Consider the following 7,816-nt stretch of genomic DNA (forward strand, 5'->3'; position numbering starts at 1 on the left):
GTGATCTGGGCAAACATTCTTGAAAGGGCGATGTATTTCCAAAACGTCTGCTAGTTGGATAGGTGGGGTATTCACCCACCTACCCCAAAGCAGGTGGGGGAAATACCTGGGATGTGGGGACCCTGGACTGAGCACCACTAGCATGCCTTGTACTCCTTGGGGTAAGAAGTCAGGGTTATGCATGGTGGAACGCCAAGGTTCGTGCTTGAATGCCCTCTGGGATTGTCCCGTGTGCAAAGTTGTTTTAGCATTTTCTAACTGGCTGTGTATATTTGCTTATACAAGCAGCATCTATTACTTTTGTTTTTCTTTCAAACCTGGTGATTTCACTCTCCATGACCTGATGGTCAGCTTCAGCTCCACTCTGTTCTCAGCACAAGGTCCACTGTTCTAACCAGGCCCATGGTCGTTCATGAACTGGCCCCTACTTATCTCCTCAAGCGCGTATCTCGTTCCATTTTCCACGCCAAACTTCTTGTAGTTCTTGGAACTTGTGCTTCTCAGAATGTGATATGAGGTTTGTTTTCCCCCCTTGGATGTTCACATGGGCTCTATCTTCCTGCCTGCAGCCTTCACCCCACCTCTTCATCCAACCTGTCACCCCTGATGCACACACATTTTCTTTGCCTGGCTAATGTGTGCTCAGTCTTAAGGTCTGCTGAACAGGTGATTTCTCCTCTAGGAAGTCTTCCTTGAACCCGCACTCCTGATTTAGACACCCCCCCCCCCACCTGCCATGTAGTTTCCAGCACCCTGTGCTTATTCTAGAAAGGGTTTTTTTTGTTTGTTTGTTTTTGTTTTGTTTTGTTTTTGCGGTACGCAGGCCTCTCACTGTTGTGGCCTCTCCCATTGCGGAGCACAGGCTCCAGACGCGCAGGCTCAGCGGCCATGGCTCACGGGCCCAGCCGCTCCGCGGCACGTGGGATCTTCCCAGACCAGGGTATGAACCCATGTCCCCTGCATTGGCAGGCAGACTCTCACCCACTGCGCCACCAGGGAAGCCCTAGAAATGGTTTTTAAAAGATAGGAAAGTACAAAGATTCAACTTCTGGGAACATGAAGGGAATTCAGGGAACCTCTGCTGAACACAAAAATGCTGAAAAAAAAATCAACAATTGAAAGAAAGAAAGGGGGATAACTAGGTGTGAGACAGGAAGAAGGAACTCAAAGACAAATAGGGGTATTTGACATGAATATAAACACAAATGGCTGAGGACTGGGGTTGGTACCAACTCAAGCCCTGTATTCTAGAAAAGCAGAGATCTGAACTTGAGACCCCTGCCTAAAGCCGACACCCTGGGAAGGATCTTAGGAGTGCCACAGCAAGGAAGTCTGTGGTTTGTCTGGGGGCTCTGAATGAATTAAAAAATGTGTGCTGTAGGAACCGAAACCACTAGTCTGCCTCTGTCATGCTTAGGTGTGAGGTCCCAATCTATATTACCCATCCTGAAGTCAAGAAAGAATATAAAAGCTGGTTCCAAAGTGAGGAATCCCCTCAGTCCTGTCAGAAGTAGATGCAAAGCACAGTTGTTTTTTCTGATCTCTAACAGATAAAACAAATTCCATTGGAGATGAGTTTATAATAAGAATTAAAAACCCAACTAGGCAATGAACCACATGCGGGACTGGATCAGTAATAAACAGGAAATTAGCCCCTTAAGAACTTGAGGCAGTAGAACAATTTGAAAAAGACTGTAAAATAGTTACCTTCAACATAATTACAGAGACAGAATGATAGAACATAGCACTATGAAAAAATAGGCAAATTTGAAAAAGTACGAATACAATATGTAGAAATAAAAAGTTTAGTGATTTACATTTAAAAAACCCTCAATGGGTGGAATTCTTTTTTTTCTTAAGTCAGTAGTAATATATCAGTCAAAAATACAATAAAAATAACTCATTAAAAAGGGGAAAATAAAGTAACACACTAATCTCATTTATGAATACAGTTTTCGCAATCCTAAATAAAATATTGACACAGAATCTCAGTAGCACATCAGAAGAATATTACATCACAAATAGATCAAAAAAGAAAAACTGAGATATCATCACCATAGATTAGAGCTATTAGAAAAAATTCATCATACAAATATAGATCAACACTTCTGTAGTATGATCAAAGTGAAGAGTGAAATTCAGTTCCAAAGCCAATATCATGCTCAATAGGAAAATACTAGAAGGCTTCATGTTAAAATTAGTGCAAGATAAGAATGTCCTCTTTTACCCCCACCCCCCTTCTTTTCAGATTTATCAATCAGGAATGTGTTAGGTTGCAAGGAATAGAATACCTGACTATAATTTTATGTGTGTCTAAGCCTACAAGAAATTAAACAAATAGGACTTTATTTTCCTCCGAGGAGAAGTCTATATATAGGCTGCTTTAGTTCAATGCCTTCATAGTTTCAGGGCTGGTCAAAGGTTATGCACATTTACTCTTTTGCTATTTATGGCAAAATTGTCCTCCAGAGAAGTTTCACCAATTTAGACTCTCATAAGTGCATGAGAATGTTTATTTCCCCACATCCTTTTCTCCACATCCTTTCTAACTTTAATTAGTTTGCTTCTTTTATAGGTGAAAAAAGATATCTCAATGTCTTGATGTGCATTTCTTTAATTATCAATACAAATGAGGCTGAACAGAACATTATTACTGACCATTTTTATTTATTTGTAAATAATCAGTAATAACTTCACCTATTTTTCTGTTGGCTTCTTGTGTGTGTGTGTGTGTGTGTGTGAAAGTAAATGGAATTTTTTTTCATGATCTTTGGTGCTAGACGTGACTTCAAATTCCACAGTGAAAGGTGACTTGTGACCAACGCCGGACCAACTGCGGGACAGCCTCACACTGTACTTCACGGCCAGGAATGTTGGAAACAAAAAAACCAAACAAACATGGGGACAGATTTCCTGCTCACCCCAGCTGTGGTTATCCCAGTATATGGAATAAAATACATGGCAATGGGAGAGACAGGAAGCCAATGCTGGTCATGAAGGGTCTGATGGATGGAAAAAAAGAGCATTTTCCTTAATTTGGTCAATCCCTCACCATCCTGAATTCACCTTTGCATGTAATTTAGAGAGATAATAACAAGTTGGCTTATGGGGTTTTTTCTTTGGAACAGGCTGCTTTGCTGAGACCTCAAAGGTGTCCATTTTACAGGATGGATGATTTGCATTTGGCTATTTCTTTCCTCCAGGTTTGTGTAGGGAAACCACCTCCCAACCCTTCTTGGAATGTTGGTGCCAGCAGGGCCTTTGGAGACTTTTTACCAACAAAAATGAAACCCACAGAAGTTAGGTCACATACTCAAGTTCACATTATTGGTTAGTGACAGCATAATAATAGCTAAAACCTGTACTACGTGTTAGGTATTGCTCTAAGCGCTTTACATATAACAATTTGTTTAATTCTCATAATAACCCCATGTAATAGGATCATTAGCATTCCCATTTAACAGGTAAAGAAACTGAGGCCCAGAGAGGTGAAGTAACTTGCCCAAGGTCACACAGCTAATAAGCGGCAGAGTCAGGATTTGAACCAGGAACTTTGGCTCCAGAATCTTGCCTTCAACTACTATGCTATGTTGAAGTAAATCCCCTTCAAATGTACAAATACATTGAATTTCCCCAACAATGAGATTATAATAGTTAGAACATTTTTCAAACTTTTTTGAAAATACGTTCTACCCCAGAACCCAATATACTCTCACATACCAGTACATTGTAAGTGAAAGACAGTTTCCTTAGAAACAATCCTTATGCTTACTACATGTGATAGACCTTGGTGTATTCCCTCTTCTTTTTCTCTTTGCATCTCTTATCCTTTTTTGAAAACAAAACGCAGGCCACAACTTACTCATGAGTCATGATCCACAATTTGAAAAATATTCTTCTTTAAACTACTCTTCTAGTTCACATCTCTGTTATGAACGCTGTTAGTGGTTTGTACTTGCTAAGTTTCCATTCATACACACTACTTGGAGAATGGGAAAGACTGTTAGATAATTCCTATCAAGCTTATTTCTGTTCAGGAGGTATTCATTTCTCTCCTTGTACTTAATGTCTAATGATGGTACACAGGGGGCTTTAAGACAAATCACTATGCCATTACCTTAGGAAAATCTTCATTCCCTCATTTGTTCATTCACTCATTCATTCATTCAATATATGAGCACCTACTATATGCCAGGCATTGTGCTAAATCAGGAGTTGGCAACTCTGGCTGGCAGGCCAACTCCAGAGCGCCACCTGTTTCTGTAAATAAGGTTTCCTTGGATCACAACCAAGCCCATTCATTTATGTGGCTGCTTTGTGCTTATGGCAGAGTCAAATAGCTGCTACAGAGACTGTGTGGCCTGTGAAGCCCAAAATGTCTCTTAATCTGGTCCTTTATAGAAATAGTTTGCATATTACGGTGCTAGATTCTAAAATACAATGGTATTTTAGGCTGGTCTCTACCATCCTGGATGTTTGAATTGTCCCGTTTATCTTAAACTGGGTTTCAAGCTTGTTTGGCGGGCTTGGAGGGGGAGGCTTCGAGGCTTTTTGCCTCCTTTGCATTGCCTCAGAGAACACCTGTTCACAGTAGATGCTCAGCAGACATTTTTTTCTTATTGAAAATAACAAATTATAACAAAAATAACTTTTTTGTTTTTCGGTAGACCTGGCAGCAGATATGGAAATAAAGCAACCTATCTACAGGGTAGAAAAGAGTTTATTCCTTTAAGATAGCAAAGAGTTTCACTTTACAGATGCTTATCTTTGCTGTTATGAGAAGCAAATCGTAATTTTTATTGAGTACCTACTGTGCACGCAACCCTGTGGGTAAAAAAAAAAGACTTGGTTCTTTGGCACTTGCATCAAAGATGGAAAGAGAAATGAGATACATGCACTTTATAGTAATACTTAATACTTCTGTTTGAGGACCTAGTGTATACTTGGAGATGATTTCATTTAACTACCTTAGAATCTTAAATGTTTGTGTTCCGATAGCTTTTAGCTAGTCACTAATCAATCCCAAGAGTAATTGCTGTGTGCCTGAGTGCATAAACTAATTGTATTTTTCCTTCCTTCCTCCCTCCCTCTCTTCCTTCCTTCCTTCTTTCTTTCCATTTTCCTTCCTCCCTTCCTTTACCAAACTTCCTGTTTTGAGTGTCTCTTATGGCTCAGCACCATAGATGTATTAAAGAAAAGAGTGGTCTTTCCAGTCTGGTGGGGGAGACATAGAAATAAACACATGATTATAATACAGTGCATTGGTAGAGGGATGCTCAGATTGTCTAGTAATACAGAGGAGGTGTGCCAAACAGGGGAAGACTTCCTGGAGGAGGTGACATTGAGTTGAGTCTTAAAAAAGCTCACTGGAAAAAGGAGATATAGGATATTCCAGACAAGGCACCAGCATATGTAAAGACTAGAGGTATTTGACAATATGGTGTTTTCAGCAGATAGAACTCAATAGAAACAAGAGCATTGGCCCATCATCGAAAGGATTTGTGCTTTGATTTTTTGTGTGTGTGTGCCTACAATTCCCTCTCTTAACGTGACTATTAAAAATTCTATTTATTCACTTATTTACTTCTTCACTCATTTATTTAGTCAATTTATTTATTTGTTTGTTTGTTTATTTGTAGTAGGAACAGGTTGTGTGGATCTATTCAGTCTTTTTAACCAAGCTAACCGGTTAGTTGGTTGGTTTGTAGGACATCAGACTGCAACCTTGGCCTGGCCTCTTGGGCAAGAAGCACCCACTGAATAAGCTAGCCTATCCAGTCATACCCAGAAGGAATCTGACCAACGGGGAGAGGTGCAGTTGCTGTTAAGCCAATAAAATTCAAGGCAGTTAAGATGACTGGGTTGTGACACTGTCTCCTTCTAGTAAGATCGATTGCCTGCAGTGGCAGATTGCCCGCTGCTTCCACCTCATGCCTGACCTTTCAATCTGCCTAATAAATCTGCCCGAGCTTTGTTGCCTCCTCTGGTATCAAGAGGGGAGTTTGTATGGAGACCCTTTGGGAATCAATGTCAAATGCTCAGCAAATGTTCTGCTAAGTTAGGTCTGCAGCAGGCTGGAAAAGGAGCAGATTAAAGGAATAAAATATGGCCCAAACAGTTTTGGAGAGCACTAGGCAGCTGGGACTTTGTTCTGTCATTTAAGGTGAGCGTGGGGTCGGCTGATGAATGATAACAATTTTCTGCAGCACGTGGTCTTTTAATCTTCCCAACAGCCTGTAGGAGAAGTGTTAGCTATGATGACTGGAGCAGTTTTTCCCATGTTGTTTTGGGGTCCCAAATGCAGTGTTTAGATTTCATGGATACTAAATCCAATGATATCACAATGCCTATGCAAACAGGACCTGTGTTTGTCTTATTTTGTCTTTGGGTTTTTTTTTTTTTGCGGGGTGGGCGTGGGGGGGATAAAGAGTGCAAACTTGCTGCTTAAACAAATACGGTGAATTTGTTAGGAGGATGCAAAATATCTGGCAGAACCCAAGAGAGCAGGTGTTACTGGACCCGCTCACGGACTGCAACCAGGATGTGAAGAGGCATCAACACCCAAGGGAGCCCCTCCCCCAACCCTCTCTTCCTCTCTTGAGCCTGTGGATTCCCCTCCTTGTTCATTTATTCGACTCCCCCCAAATTCCTTCTAGAACCTCTCTGATCCATTAGAGGCATAGGTTTCTTTTAGGGCACAGTTGTTTTGCATTGCAGGCTGGAATTTCCATGTAGAGCCGCATGTCAGCGTTTCTGCTTTTCTGGAGTTTCACTTCACAGCCTCACTGGATGCTGTTGAAGAGGGGAGCACTGTGTACAGAAAATGCTGTTTTTATTACTGAGTCACAGCACATAGCTTATAAGTCCTAAGGAAGCTAAAAAAGAGGCACTTATATCCAGGTTTAAACCAGGAGCTTTGCATATGTATTACAGATCATGATCATATATTAAAGTTATCTGGCAGAACGAATGGGTGTGTCCTTGGCTCTCCCTGGTCCTTGAGTTTGTAGCTACTTCTCTGTCATTCTTCCAAAGGCTCCACCATTCACCCAGACCCTCATATCAACACGTGTCCACCGGTCCCTGATAGGGACCCCACCCTCCCTGTAGCAGGATTTTTGCATTCTTGCCTTGGTATCTGCCCAGTGCTGTTTCCCACACTTGAGATTCCTTCTCTTTTCTTCCATGTATCTAACTCATGTATCATTTAAGGTCAAGTTCAAGACCCTCGTCTACCATGTACCTTTCCCTTCTAATACCATCCTTCACAGGTCTTCCTTATTTCAGAACTCGTTCAGTAGCCACTCACTTAATAGTTATGTACTGTAGAGGAGTGATGGCCGTTTGTATTAGTTTGCTGGGGCTGCCATAATAAAGAACCATAGACTGAGTAGCTTAAACAACAGACCTTTATTTGCTTACAGCTCTGGAGGCTGGACATCCCAGAGCAAGGTGTCGGAGGGTTTGGTTTCTCCTCTCCGCTTGGCTTGCAGATGGCCTTCTTCTCCCTGTGTCTTTCATCTGTGTGCCCACATCTCTGGTATCTCTTTGTGTGTCCAAATTTCCTTTTCTTATAAGAACAGGAGTCAGATTTGGATTAGGGCCCACCCTAATGGCCTCATTTGTACTTATTTACCTCTTTAAAGGCCTTATTTCCAAATACAGTCACATTCTGAGGTACTGAGGGTTTGGGCTTCAACATAAGAATTTTAGGAGGACCCAGTTCAGCCTGTAACACCAGTGGAGACAGGGCTGAACTAGAGAAAAAGTGATCCTTGTTCTCTTGTTGTTTGGCAGCCTGGTAGAAAAGATGAAA

The sequence above is a fragment of the Aethalodelphis obliquidens genome, unplaced genomic scaffold, assembly GCF_003676395.1.
Source record: "Aethalodelphis obliquidens isolate GAN/ISIS:26980383/991018 unplaced genomic scaffold, ASM367639v1 scaffold11, whole genome shotgun sequence".
Lineage (NCBI taxonomy): Eukaryota > Metazoa > Chordata > Mammalia > Artiodactyla > Delphinidae > Aethalodelphis > Aethalodelphis obliquidens.